General features: G+C 44.4%; 1 pseudogene; it reads right to left on the reverse strand.

Moving 5' to 3' along the window:
* LOC141110157 (indolethylamine N-methyltransferase-like) overlaps window positions 1–15,494 on the reverse strand; it is a 55,877-nt pseudogene extending 40,383 nt beyond the window's left edge.
* Between the last annotated feature and the right edge of the window lie 277 nt (window positions 15,495–15,771).

The following is a 15,771-nucleotide window of genomic DNA, read 5'->3' on the forward strand; positions in this document are numbered from 1 at the left end:
TTAAACTTTATAGGTAATGTTCACCCTGATTTTAGATTGTTATATATTATCACTATGATACCATGCATATTGTACGTGTTAATAAAGGAAAATGACCACAGGTAAGCATACAGTTTTCTGATTTGTATGTGTCTTTCAATATTTTATATTTCAGTATCTACTATCTAAAGCTGGCCATACATGGATCCAAATTAGATCGGTTCAGCAGGGACCTTGTATGGGCACTGTTGTTGTACTACTGATCGACTTCTGTACAACCACCCTGTTGAATTCTCCACGCTCGGTCAGTGCTGCAGGAAGACAATGACACAGCAGAGAGGGTTCATTCATCCACCTTGAATGTGTGGATAGGGGGATCTGGTCAGTTTTTTTTATTTAGCTCGCTTATCTATGGGCAGCCTAATACACCACTCTAATACCGACTAGCTGCTCTAACATATCTGGTGTAGCAAGGTCCCAGGCCTCCTTTGTTCTAATGAGAACCTCCAGGGACAGCTGACATCCTTCTGTATAGAGTGGATTGCAAAACATAGTGGGTGTAATGTAAGGTAGATTTATAGGCGCCAGACACTTCTTGAATGCAAAGAGCTTTATTTTCTCTTGAACAGAATGGTGGGAGAGAGAGTTTAGAGCCAGGACACCCTTAGGTAGTTGCAATGTCAATTGGCAGACTCCGAGACTTCTACAGGTAGACAGCCATGCAGGGAAAGGCATCCAGAAAGACACCACATCTGCATATGTAGGAGCACTGTCTCCTTTGGCAACAGTCTTAGAATAGTTCCTAACACAAATTGTAACAAACTCCTTTACTTTTATACAATCATTTCTTGTAGATTCTCAGCCCACTGTGCTCTCAGTCTATCTCACTAGACTTGCTGATTCACTGCCACTGAATCCCATAAGCTCTTCTAATCTTCTTCCTTTAGTATCTTCCTCAAGCATCATCACCGCTTCCCTGCTGGGTCCCTAGCTTGGCACTCTAGATACTCCTCAAGCGTCACCCCACTGGCTGGTTCCCTAGCTTGGCACCTGCTGAAGTTTCCAGATTCTTCACCATCCCCGGTTGGTGAGAATACTGCTCCAGCACTTGCTTCAGCTACTCACTGTGGTCCCTGGTAACAAAGTGGTCTGTCCCTTAGTGGCGACAGCTTCCCCTCTACCTCCGGCCATGACAGGTTCTCCGGCCGGCAGAACCGTCACTTCTGGTTGGACTGCAAACCACAATCCCAACCCTACGCTGCTCTCTTGCTTCTGGATAAGCCCTCAGACAGCCTAGAAGCCAGATGTGCTGGGGACAGGCCCAAACTCTGGCCTAGCAGCCCGGGCAGCACAACACACATCCACCCAGAAAGTCGTCCAGGTGGCACCGAAACCCCGATCACCTGACCCCACCCAAACAAATAGGCTCTCCCAGCTGTAGTAATATAAGAATATGTGTAGTAGTATCGTGGGTATGATCATTAATTAGTAAGTACTCTTCCACAGCAACCCAATTCTTCCAGAGAGATGCACTTTATTGACTTCCAACTCCAGAACAAAGTCCAAAGTCCACAGATGACAAAAAAATGCGACACAGTAGATATAATTCAGAGTCCCATTTTCCTAGGTCTGTGCCTTCACAGTCATACGCAGACAAAACTATATCAAAACTAAATGTCAGCTTGAATGTCCTCTCTGAAATACTAGTCCACTAAGAGGGAGTTTCTGCTAGGTCAACCCAAAATACTCTTTGATCTTATTGTTACCCCCTCAAGTCTAATTACCATCAATAAATACTTCTTCTATGGTCCTTTAAACAATGTACCCTTTAAAATGTTCAATTAGGTTTACAGACCATACCTCACCTCACATACCTAGGTAGACTTGCATAAGATCAACACATCAAAGGGTCTTCAGCTGTCCCCTTGATATGTTAAAATTCAGTTGACTTGGACAATTCAACTGAATTTCTGGTCAACATGGCACTCCAATACAACATTTTACATAAATTGGCCAACATATTACAACACCAGCAGGTCAAGGGACCCAAGAAGATCCCTGCCCATTGGCTGAGACACCTCATCCATTCCTAATCTGTCCTTGCAATGCCCTTGTCTTATCTAATGTCACCAGATACCCGGCCATCTAGTGACAGAAGAGAGAAGTGCAGAAATTGCAGACTCAACTGAACTCAGTTGATTCATAACAATTGGCCAAGACCAATACACCTGGTAGGTAAATTTAGGAGCAACCCTGCCTAGACATCAGGGTGCTACACTGGAAAATACATCCACTAATTTCTGATCAAATACAAATAAACATGATTTTATCCTATATCTATATACTATAGCTATCAATTTTAGGATTTAAAAAAAAAAAACAGAACTCAAGATACAAATAACAAGATGAATAGCATTTTAAAAGATAAAATAATACAACCAGATTTTTCTGCAATATTCACCTTCAGTCCAGAGTAGGGATGAGCTTCGTGTTTGAATCAAATGTATGTTCGACTCAAACATCACCTGTTCGGTCGTTCGCCAAATTATGAATGATATGGGCTGTTCGCGCCAAATTCGAGTGGCGCGTCACGGCCCATAATTTACTGCGGCATCGCAGTGCATTGCTGGCTGATGATTGGCCAAGCATGCACTATGACCCGCATGCTTGGCCAATCACAGCGCCGTCTGTACAGAGAGCCATAATTGGCCAAAGCCAGGGTGGCTTTGGCCAATTATGGCTCAGGGGGTTTAGTACACTCCCCACACTATATAATGCCACCTGCACAGCGGCCCTGTGTAGTGTGTTCCGGCGTTGAGAGAGAGATAGATAGACAGAGACAGTGTCATTTGATTTAAGTTAGATAGAGTAGGCAGGCGAGTCAGTTAGCTGCACTTACAGTGTATTGTGTATATATATATATATTCATCCTAGGTGTTGTATATATGCATATACATTGTATTCAGTTTAGCTAGATCCGTTCCTGTTATTCTCTTCCTACCACTGACAGGCAGGCAGGTGTTTTTACAGTATTTACAGCTATCGGAAGAAAATTGCTGGTGTTCTTCTGATCCTATTAGCCCTATTAGCTACAGTATTTACAGTTAGTGTAGTGCGTCCTCCGCACAGTGTGCACCTAAAGCTACCTGAAGAAAATTAGTGGTGTTCTTCTGATCCTATTAGTACAGTACTGCAGGCAGCGGTAGTATTTACAAGTTAGTGTAGTGTGTCCTCTGCACAGTGTGCACCTAAAGCTACCTGAAGAAAATTAGTGGTGTTCTTCTGATCCTATTAGTACAGTACCGCAGGCAGCTGTAGTATTTACAAGTTACTGTAGTGCGTCTTCTGCACAGTGTGCACCTAAATCTACCTGAAGACAATTGCTGTTGTTCTGCTCCTATTAATACCACAGGCAGGCAGTTACAGTATTTACAGTTAGTGTACTGTGTCCTCTGCACAGTGTGCACCTAAAGCTACCTGAATAAAATTGGTGTTGTTCTTCTGATTCTGTATTAATACCACAGGCAGGCAGCTACAGTATTTACAGTTAGTGTACTGTGTCCTCTGCACAGTGTGCACCTAAAGCTACCTGAAGACAATTGCTGTTGTTCTGCTCCTATTAATACCACAGGCAGGCAGTTACAGTATTTACAGTTAGTGTACTGCGTGATCTGCACAGTGTGCACCTAAAGCTACCTGAAGACAATTGCTGGTGTTCTCATACTAATAATACTACAGGCAGGCAGTTGATTCTGCTAGCTGCAGTATCAGTATATATATATATACATCCCAGCTTTGTGCAGTTACATCTCACTGCAGGCCATTAGTATGTCTGGAAGGCCAACAAGGAGAGGCAGACAGTCACAAGCCAATAAAAGAGAGCAAGCAGGCTCTGTGTCTAGAGGCAACAGTGCTGGTCGTGGAGATGGTGCATCCTCATGAGCACGTGGCCGTGGGACACGCTTGTCCTTTTTCTTGGCAGCTGGCCATGTTGAACCGCAACATGCAGAATACTCGGTAGAGTGGATGACCAAGCCGTCCTCATCCTCCTCATCCTCCTCATCCTCTCTCACCCAAGCTCAGGGTACTTTGTCTAGCAAAGCAGCTGCCAACGCGGCCTCTTCCCTTGGCTCAATGGCATCAGTCACTCCTTCCCTAGCCCCACCATGTCCTCCTGAGGAGTCCCCTGAACTGCTTGACCACAGTGTTGGTACATGCTCCAGGAGGATGCCCAGCGTTTTGAAGGCTCCGATGATGGTATCCAGCTAGAGGAAGGCAGGAACGTGAGCCCAGAGAGAGGGGGTGCCCAAGAAGGACAGCAATCTGGCAGTCATGTTCCCCCAGCTGCAGCATACTGCCAGCTTTGCTCCAGTGATGAGGAGGGAGGAGATGATGAGGTCACTGACTCCACGTGGGTGCCTGATAGGAGAGGGGAGGAGGAGGAGGCACATCACTAATGAGGCAGGATGCCCTCCAGGGGCCAGCTTAAGGGCAGCACACCGACTGCATCACAACGCAGAGCTCCGCATGTGCAGGGCGCTGCTGTCTCTGCACGTTATTCCAAAAGTTCTTTGGTGTTGGCCTTTTTTGAGATGAGTGCATCAGATCCCACCGCTGCTCTCTGCAACATATGTCTCAAGCGTATCTCGCGTGGCCAAAACATCTCCCGCTTGGGCACCATATGCTTGACCAGACATATGTTGACCTGCCATGCAGTTCATTGGCAAGTGTACCTAAAAGACCCACACCAAAGAACAAGGAGAACCTCTCCTTGCTCCTCATGAGTTGGGATCTCCAACCCCACTATACCTTCAGTCCTCTCTGAGACCTGCACTGAGAGGAATGAAGGTGTAGAATTAGGTGTGTCACAGCCAAGTACTTGGGGGCAATCTGCTATCAGTACACCAACGTCAGATTGTACCAGGCAAATTTCACTGCCCCAGTTGCTGCACCGCCGAAAGAAGTTCGCTCCCAGCCATCCACATGCCAAGCAGTTGAATGCTAGCTTGGCTAAATTGCTAGCACTTCAACTGCTGCCTTTTCAGTTGGTAGACTCTGCCCCCTTCCGTGAGTTTGTGGAATGTGCGGTTCCTCAGTGGCAGGTTCCCAAACGCCACTTTTCCTCACGGAAGGCGATTCCGGCTCTCTACCGGCATGTGGAAGTCAATGTCTTGGCCTCGCTGGACAGGGCAGTCAGCGGTAAGGTGCATATTACCGCTGACTCGTGGTCCAGCAGGCATGGACAGGGATGTTACTTATCTTTAATCGCGCACTGGGTGACTCTTCTGGCAGCTGGGAAGGATGCAGGACAGGGTGTGTTGGAGGTTGTTCTGCCACCACGCCTCCAAAATACTACTGGTGGTGATTCTGCCACACCTCTCTCCTCCACCCCTCCTCTTCTTCTTCCTCCATGGCCTCTTCCTATGCTGATTTGTCTTCAGAACCAGCGGTGCTCTGTAGGCGTTCAAGGGGCTATGCAGGCCAAAAGATGCCATGCGGTGCTTGAGCTGGTGTGCTTGGGGGACAGGAGCCACACTGGGGCAGATATTCTGTCAGCTCTGCAGGGGCAGGTTCAGAGGTGGTTGACACCATGCCAGCTTAAGGCAAGTATGGTGGTTTGCGACAATGGCACCAACCTCCTCTCCTCCCTCCTGAGTACCTGTGCGACTATGGCACCAGGACAGGGTCAGGGGAGCTTGTTTTTTTTTACCCAACGCCAGTGGGCCATGATCAGGGATGCATGCACTGTCCTGTCACCATTTGAGGAGGCCACGAGGATAGTGAGCAGTGACAGTGCATGCATCAGTGACACTGTTCCCCTTGTCCACCTGTTGGAGCACACGCTGCATGGAATAATAGACAGGGCACTTGAGGCAGAACAGAGGCAGGAAGAGGAGGACTTTCTTAGCTCTCAAGGCCCCCTTTTTTCAGACAGTGTTCATGCGTGCCCGCCAATCACACAGGAAGAGGACAAGAGGAGGAAGAGGAGGATTGTGTCAGCATGGAGGTGGAGCCTGGCACTTAGCATCAGCAGCAGTCTTTAAGGGATCTTTTACAGTCCCAAGAAACCCATGGACTTGTACGTGGATGGGAGGCTGCGGATCATGTCATCCTTAGTGACCCAGAGGACTCCGGATGGAATGCCTCAGCAAACCTACGCTGCATGGCCTCCCTGATCCTGCAATGCCTGCGGAAGGATCCTCGTATTTGTGGTATCAAGGTGAGTAATCAATACTCGCTGGCAACCCTCCTTGATCCACGTTACAAGGGTAAGATTCCGGACCTTATCTTGCTGTCGCAGAGGGAGCAGAGGATGAAACATCTTTGGGAGGCCTTGCAGAAAGGTCTGTGCAACGCGTTCCCAGAGACTGGGAAGTTACAAACTCCTGTTCCTGGACAACGTGTTGCTGAGGCTTCGGTCAGTCAAAGAAGGAGCGGTGGAGAAGGTGGCCGTCTGACCGATGCGTTCAGACAATTTTTTAGTCTGCAGCCCTAAGGTATGAGCGGTTCCAGCAACCATCGCCAGCGTCTGTTTTACATGGTGCAGGAATACCTAGGGGCAAGATCTGACTTGGACACTTTTCCCACTGAAAATCCTCTGGGTTACTGGGTCTTGAGGATGGATCACTGAGCAGAGCTTGCACAGTATGCAATTGAGCTACTGGCCTGTCCTGCATCCAGCGTTCTTTCGGAACGCACATTCAGTGCTGCTGGAGGTTTTTTAAACGATCACAGGGTGCGCCTGTCCAACTACTCGGTCGATCGACTGACCTTGATAAAAATGAATCAGTCTTGGATCATCACCAGCTACCAAGCACCTGATGCTGATGTAACCGAATAATTTTTTTTGAAATGTCAAATCCCTTCAAGACTGCCTATGCTGATGCTGAGTGACTATCCTGTTATGCTGAGTGACTATCCTCTTCCTCCTCAATGATCATGCCGATAGCTTGTAAGAATATTTTTGGTTCTGGGCGCCGCCACCAGTGGCTAAGTCCCAATTTTTCAGCCCCTGTTTAACAAGGTCATGCAATTACAATTTTTGATGCAATATTTTGCAAGGAGGGTTCATTGCTGCACTCAACTAGAGTATCTGTGAGGGGTTGCAGTGTTGTGGCACCAGCACCAGTGCCTAAGGCCCAATTTTTCAGCCCCTGTTTAACAGGGGCGTGCAATTACAATTTTTGATGCAATACTTTGCAGCAGGGCTTGTTCCTGCGCTCCAACTAGAGTGTTTGTGAGGGGTTGCAGTGTTGTGGCACCAGCACCACCAGTGCCTAAGGCCCAATTTTTCAGGCCCTGTTTAACAGGGGCGTGTAATTACAATTTTTGATGCAATACTTTGCAGCATGGCTTGTTCCTGCGCTCCAACTAGAGTATCTGTGAGGGGTTGCAGTGTTGTGGCACCAGTGCCTAAGGCCCAATTTTTCTGCCCCTGTTCAACAGGGACATGTAATTACAATTCTTGATCTAATATTTCACGGCAGAGTCCGTTCCTGTGCCCACCAAGAGTAACTGTGAGGACTTACAGTGTTGTGGCACCAGCACCATCACCACCAAAGGCCCAATTTTTCTGCCCCTGTTCAACAGGTGCATGTAATTACAATTCTTGATCTAATATTTCACAGCAGGGCCTGTTCCAGCTCCCACCAAGAGTAACTGTGAGGATTTACAGTGTTGTGGCAACACCACCACCAAAGACCCAATTTTTCTGCCCCTGTTCAACAGGGGCATGTAATTACAATTTTTGATCTAATATTTCACAGCAGAGTCCGTTCCTGCGCCCACCAAGAGTAACTGTGAGGGCTTACAGTGTTGTGGCACCAGCACCACCACCACCAAAGGCCCAATTTTTCTGACCCTGTTCAACAGGGGCATGTAATTACAATTTTTGATCTAATATTTCACAGCAGAGCCCGTTCCTGCGCCCACCAAGAGTAACTGTGAGGGCTTACAGTGTTGTGGCAACACCAACACCTAAGGCCCCAATTTCTGCAGAGTATATAGGGCAGGCCCCTCCTTTCAAACACCCAACTTACAAAGGACTCCTGCTTGCAAACGGAAGAAGACAACTTGAAGTGAGATGAAATCTACCCCTAGGAAGGGAAATTCTCTCCTGTAAGAGTTAATATGGGAAGAACGTGTCTCCTCTCCACTGATGCTTTATCACCAATCCTTGTTTTACTAAAAACCCCACATTTTCAAAAAACATTTGTCATTGGGACAGAAAGTGAGGTGAAATCTTCTGAAGAGGTGCACAGACAGCAAAACAAATGTTACAGGGGTGATAATCCTTCCCTATGTTTTCCAAAAAGCTTAAAAATAGATTTTTTTGGCTGGCGCTACACTTTAAAAATGTACCAGTTCAAAATTACAAACAGATTCTACTTAACAACAAACCTACAGTCCCTGTCTTGTTTGCACCTCTTGTATACCACTGTTCAGAGTATATAGGGCCTGGGGGACCCACGCCTTTCCTTTTTTTAATTTGGGTGTGGGGTTCCCCTTAATATCCATACAAGCCCCAAAGGGCCTGGTAATAGACTGGGGTAGGGAGGGTACCCATGCCGTTTGTGCCACTGATTTTCATCCATATTGCCGGGACCCGACATTAAAGCCGCAAGCAGTTTTAAATGACTTTTATTCCTTTAAAAATGTTATTTTGTGCAGGGACTGTTCTAAGCACGGGAAATACGCGCCACTTTACAGGCATACTATAGACACCCCCAAGGTATGATATTTAAAGGAATATTTCAATTTTTGTTCACTTTAAGCATCATTAAAATCACTGCTCCCAAAAAACGGCCATTTTAAAAACTTTTTTTTGCATTGACACATGTCCCCTGGGGCAGGACCCGGGTCCCCAAACCCTTTTTAGGAAATACCATGCAAATTAGCCTTTAAAATTAGCACTTTTGATTTCAAACGTTCGAGTCCCATAGACTTCAATGGGGTTCTAACGTTTGTGCAAATTTTCGGTCCGTTCGCAGGTTCTAGTGGGAACCGAACCGGGGGGTGTTCGGCTCATCCCTAGTCCAGAGATATCCCCCATAGTACCATTTTTCTGCCACTTGATGTCCTTGGTCTGATGGCGGGGATCATTGAACCCACTTTCTCTTAGCCCAGGCTGTCCTGGACCCTCCCCACTCTGTGACTGGACAGTGATATGAGAAGCAGCACAGTGATGGTCTTGTCTCACTGTCATTCTGCTCCTTCCTTCTATCACCACATGAACATGTGCTGCTTTTTCCTCTCCCACTCCAGTCCTGTAGTACAGAGACTGCAAGAGGGGGATAACAGGTTGGATTCAGGTACTTACACTGTTTGCATTTAAAGTGATTACAGAGCTCCATTAATCTGAGTCTTTTATATCTGCCTAGAATTCAGTTTTATTATATACTGTATTTATCGGCGTATAACACACACTTTTTCCCCCTGAATATCTGGGGGAAATCACGTGTGCGTGTTATACGCCGATCCCGGCTGCCTCGGAGTGGAAGGAGAGGACGAGCGCCACTGGATGACACAGAGCCGCGATTTCCTGTGTATCCAGCGCTCAGTCACACACAGTCCCGCCCCCCTGGCCTGGCATTGGACCACTGTTCTGTCCATCATATGAGCCGGGCAGGACTGTGAGCGACTGAGTACCAGATACATAGGAGATCGCGGATCTGTGTCATCCAGCACTGGCGCGGCTGCAGTCAGACAAATTTCGTTTTGATGAGCTCAACTCATTGCTTCTTCAAAGCACAGTAATGCATCTTTAAGAGCGATGAAAGAGACAGAGAAACCCTTCTCTTTCTGCTACAGTATCAGTGAGAATGAACCCTCTGCAATATGTTGAAGACATTTTGAGAAGTGAGCACAGCATGAGGAATGGACTGAGCAGGATAGAAGACCTAACAAGACGCTACAATGAAAGACAGCTCATGATTAACCAAACTGACCCTCCTTAGAACACTTTGATACAAATATAATTGTAGATGTGTACTAAACAGGCTGCAGATGGGCATAGATCAGGCTGCATTGATGAGCACTGGTGAGGCTGCAGAGCACTGACCCTTATTTTAAAATTTAAGTTTTTTTCCTGAAACTTCTCTCTTAAATTGGGGTGCGTGTTATACGCTGATAAATAAAATACATCTCATTATAGAAAATTATTATTACCTTTCTCTTTTTATATGCATAAATGTTCACCTTATTCATCCAGTCAATGAGACTTGGCTGATCACAGATCCCTTACCACGTTCAGCTGTCAGCCAATGACAGCTGATCATGTGATGTAAACAGAAGCAAGTAATAAGCTTTTTTCCCTCACGCTGTCAATGTGAGGAGAAAAAAAGCCAATCACCAGCTTCTGTAAACGGGACATTGGTCACTCACACAGAGAGGCACTGCTGCCTCATCAGTGCCCACCAGTGCTACCAATCAGTGCCCACTGGTTTTGCATCATCAGTGCCACCTATCTGTGCTGCCTATCAGTGTCACCTACCAGTGCCACTTATTAGTGCCCTTCAGTGCCACCTATCTTTGCCCATCAATGCAGCTTCATCAGTGCAGCTTCATCAGTGCCACCTATCAGTGCCCATCAGTGCAGCCTATCAGTACCCATCAGTGCAGCCTCATCAGCGCACATCAATAAAGGAGAAAAATTACCTGTTTGCAAAATTTTCTAACAAACTATGGAACAGTTTTCTTTTTTTTTCTGACCTTTTTTATTTGTTTAGCAACAAATAATACCCCAAGTAGTGATTGAATACCTCCAAAAGAAAGCTCTTTTTGTGTGAAAAAAATGATAAAAATGTCATATGGGTACAGTGTTGCATGACCACACAATTGTCATTCAAAGTGCAACAGCGCTGAAAGTTGAAAATTGGCATGGGAAATAAGGGGGCTTAAGTGCCCAGTAAGCAAGTGGTTAATGAGCAATTACAGTAAGTGCAAGATCTCTGTACTTTTCTCTTCTGCATGTTAATGGGCCAATACCAGCTGTTTATGAAACAGAAGCCTGCTGGGATTTTTTAATACACCTCCCTTATCAAAGGGCCAAAAGTGACCATCAAAAAATGTACCCCTATTGACTTCAACACAGTTGAAATCCTTTGTCTGCATTGGGGACACCCAAGCTGATGTCTATCAAAAAAACTAGAGAGAGATGGAACTGCTCAAATCCAAGGAATCACTGATCTAAGTTCTATATACTGTATAAGTTACAGATTGATCTATTGAAGTAGAAGTCCAATCAAATACTCTCTAAACTTCAATCAGCTCCCAACTTTATTCTATCCCTATATTAATTAAGCTGTAAAGGAAATAGGTACTAGAGTACCTATTCTGAAGGTGCTCTGGTCCAGTCACATGATCTTCTCAGCAGCCAGCTTCCTTGGAGAGGAGAGATCGCCGACAACGGCTTCAGTGCCTGGGTGGTGATATCACTCATAGGTTGCACAGTAGAGGAAAATGGTCTGGTTGGTCACAAGATCAGCTCCCAGAGCCGGCTTCAGTGTATTGGAGGGACAACTGACTAAGGATGCCCCATTGTAAGCCTATAGGTTAGGCGTAATCACAGCTCAAGGTTGCTCTCCACCTGTACCACCTCCACTGCATACTACCAGGTGCTGACCCTGTTCGTTATGTGCTTCCCAGTAGAGGAAAAGGGTGTGGTTGGTCACACATCTGATAAAATCACCTTAATTTAGACATATTCCGAATGGACACTCCACAATGTACAATTGAGAGAAAATGGCACACCAGCTAGTGCTATTTTCCCTCAATTGTACATCGTGGAGTGTCTATTTAGGATATGTCTTATTAATAAAAGTGATTTTATCAGATGTGTGGCTGACCAGACCCTTTTCCTCTACTGTGAAGCCTGTAATGGACAGGGCCAGCACCTGGTAGTGTGCAGTGGAGGTGGTACAGGTGGAGACCGACCTTGAGTGGTGATTACTCTTCACCCATAGACTTACTATGGGGCAGCTGTAGTCGGTTCGGACCGGAGGGCCCTCGGAATAGGTAAGCATAGACAACCTTCCTTTACAGGGTAGTTATAGGGCTTGTATGGGGGTGAGAGCAGGGTTAAGTTTAGATTTGACTGGACTTCTACTTTAAACAATGTGAATAGGCTTTTTCAGCACAGTAGATAAGAAGAGCCGAAATAAAAACATTATAAAGAGCTGAGATCTCCATCTGCTGGATGAAAACATAGATTTGAATTTTTTAAATACAATATTTCAAAGTTACCTGACTAAAAACATGAAAAAAAGTTTGTACTTTAAACAACTTAATAAATGAAATATTCTTAAAAACAATAGAAGTTGCTTTTAAAGAAACAATCTTCTGCAACCAAAAATTCAAAAATCAGAAAGGGGACAAGTCACCTCGTTCCTTCTAACTCAGCTGCAGCTGATGATGTATGCAACCAATCATATGCTCCGGTACGGTCATGTAGCCATCTGCTCAGTTCCATGATACATTTCTCTTGGAATTTTAATAGGACTATTTTTTTGAAAACTTAGAGGTGGAATAAAGATGGTGAATGAAGGAACCAAGGGTGATGTCAATCAAAAATGTACCCTCAGCTCGACCTGGAGGAATATTAGAGATTCAGATGTTATCTTACCCAAAACTAATTTTCATAACATTTGGCATTTAATGACACTGCTAGGTGAAAATAGCTTGAAAAAATTATTCCCAACCAAGAGAGAGAGAGAGAGAGAGAGAGAGAGAGAGAGAGAGAGGGTAAGGAAAGTATATAGGGGTCAGAGGGCCATTTGCAGAGAAACTTTGCTCTACATCTGTTCTGATCATTTAGGCTCCATTCACACTTCTGCAACTTCAAAATTATGTGATTTACACTGCGATTTTACAGTGTGACTTGATGCGACCTTGATGCCACTTTGGACAAGTGCGATTTTGCTGCTACTTTGGCTTTGACCATGTGACTGTGTGTGCTCCATAAAGTCGCACACACATGTATATGATTCAGGTGTGACTTTCATGTGACTTTTGAGGGTTTACATTGAAGTCTATGGCCCTCATGTTGCATGAAAGTCTGACTAAAGTAGTACAGGAACTACTTTAAAGTCACTGTGACTTTAAGGCCTCATGCACACAGTGCGTGAAAAAAACAGGCTGCAAAGCCAGTACCGACACCAGGAAAAACACGCTTTTATAAGCATTTTGCATTGGCGTTAATGCCCATTTAGCTGTGTTTGGATGCATTAGTGTTTAGCAGCGTTTCTCTGCCCTCTTCTCCACTCCCAAATACAATTACTACAGCTTAAAAACGCTTGACATGGCTTAACGCTGTATACAGCATTAACATACGTTTAGCCGAGTCAGGCATTTTTACAGCTGTAATGCTGCTGCTCAAGAACGTGCTAGCCCTGGGGTTTTTTGCAGCTTGAAAATGCCTATGCCACTTAAAGCTCTTAAAAGCCTATGTGGACACATAGAATAACAAGGAGAGACGTTTTTAATCTGTTAAAAAAAAAAAAGAAAAAACGTGCAGGGAAAAAAGTCCTGAGTCTTACGTTGCACAAATATGAACAGTACTCATTGGAAAACATGGGGTGCAACTTGTCATGTGACTTTGGGGTCCAAAGTAGCATGACAAGTCGTACAAGTGTAAATTGGGCCTTAAAGATAGAAAACAAGTATGATAATGTTTGTGAATTGACCTTTTGCAAGCAAATACATAAAAAGTGATAATATGATGACTAATGCCCCGTACACACGGTCGGATTTTCCGATGGAAAATGTCCGATCGGAGCGTGTTGTCAGATATTCCGACCGTGTGTGGGCTCCATCGGACATTTTCCATCGGATTTTCTGACACACAAAGTTGGAGAGCAGGAGATAAAATTTTCCGACAACAAAATCCGTTGTCGGAAATTCCGATCGTGTGTACACAAATCCGATGGACAAAGTGCCACGCATGCTCAGAATAAATAAAGAGATGAAAGCTATTGGCCACTGCCCCGTTTATAGTCCCGACGTACATGTTTTACGTCACCGCGTTTAAAACGATCGGATTTTCCGACAACTTTGTGTGACCGTGTGTATGCAAGACGAGTTTGAGCCAACATCCATCGGAAAAAATCCATGGATTTTGTTGTCGGAATCTCCAAACAAAGTCCGACCGTGTGTACAGGGCATTAGAGTGACATATTCACCAAATAAAACAGTCATAAGAAATTAATTATCATTTGTTATTGTCTCATCATAATGTGGTACCAGTTTATGATTCTGTTTTACAATAATCTTCTTTGGATCAGGCTGCCACTGTAGACCTCTAAACCTCAAGTTGGAGTTCTCCATCCCTTCATTGTGCCATTGGATGGAGTAAATGGACAGAGGCTTAATCTTGAAGCTGTTATTTGCCTCCCATGAAAGTGGCACCCAAGACAGCTTTTCACAATAAAATGTTTTTTAAAACCCACTGGAGATTTTTCCAAAAATTATTTATAGAACCCAACCTTGATTGGTACTGGTCTAAACCCTTATCCTGGACTTGCTTACATTAATTACCCAAAAGTAGACTTCATTCAACCAATTATACTAAATTAGAGGGAAATTTGTTGCTCCAGAGGAAACTCAATTTTTTTGTGTTGATCGTTGTTATTTATTTACAAATTCAATTACATTTCATGTACTTTAGTGTTATAAAATATCAATCAAATCAATTTCAGTTGCAGGTTGTAACAAAACAAAATGTGGAAGAGCCCATACTGAGGTACAGTATATACATTTTTCTATAGAAAGCTTGATTTTTGAGTAATGCCCTGTACACACGACTAGTTTTGCCATTGGAGTAAACTCCGAACGTTTCTCTGACAGAACTCTGATGGAATTCCATTCAAGCGGTCTTGCCTACACACGGTCAAACCAAAGTCTGACCGTCCAGAACGCGGTGACAAAGAACACATATGACGGGACTAGAAAAAGGAAGTGCAATAGCCAGTAGCCAAGAGCTTCCGTCTCGTACTTGCTTCAGAGCATGCGTCGTTTTTGGTCCGTCAGAACAGTATAAAGATTGAACGGGTTTCCCGATAGGAATTGGTTCCGTCGGAAATATTTAGAACATGTTCCATTTCTAGGTCCGTCAGAATTTTCCAAAAAAAAAGTCAGATGAGGCATACACAAGATCGGAATAGACGATGAAAAGCTGCCGTCGGACTTTTTCTGTCGGACATTCCACTCGTGTGTACGCGGCATAAGAAATAAAGTGTTCCCCCTCTACCAGCAATAGGAAGCTATGAGGACAGAGCTATGGGGACTGCCACTTATGTGAGTGATACTCTTAGATTTATTACAAGCATTACTCTTTTTTGTTGAAAACATCAATCTATGCTGTACATATCGGTGCTGAACTGATAGTGAATCATCGCCATTGGAAATTTTAAAGTATCCTCTGCAAAGACCATGTCCTCCTTATTAGAGAAATGCGTATCAAGATAACTTCTGGGATCCATTCCATGTACATGATAGAGTTTATGTGTTGTGGAATCCATCGTCCTGCAATGCTGAACTTCACCTCTTTGATTTCTGCTTTCAACTAAGCTTTAATGTTTGATTTCTATTTATAATCTTTTGAAATAAGGTATTTACATTTTATTATAATATAATCATAAATATATTTATAAAGCAGTCATGTGGATAGTGCTAACTAAGATATGATTGTCATCTGAGTTTGCAAAGTTTTAACCACTTTAAGACCAGGCTATTTTTTACATCACCCAAATATTATACAGTGGGGAAAATAATTTTCTTGATCATTTTCTTGATCAT

Source organism: Aquarana catesbeiana, linkage group LG10 (assembly GCF_042186555.1).
Source record: "Aquarana catesbeiana isolate 2022-GZ linkage group LG10, ASM4218655v1, whole genome shotgun sequence".
Classification (NCBI taxonomy): domain Eukaryota; kingdom Metazoa; phylum Chordata; class Amphibia; order Anura; family Ranidae; genus Aquarana; species Aquarana catesbeiana.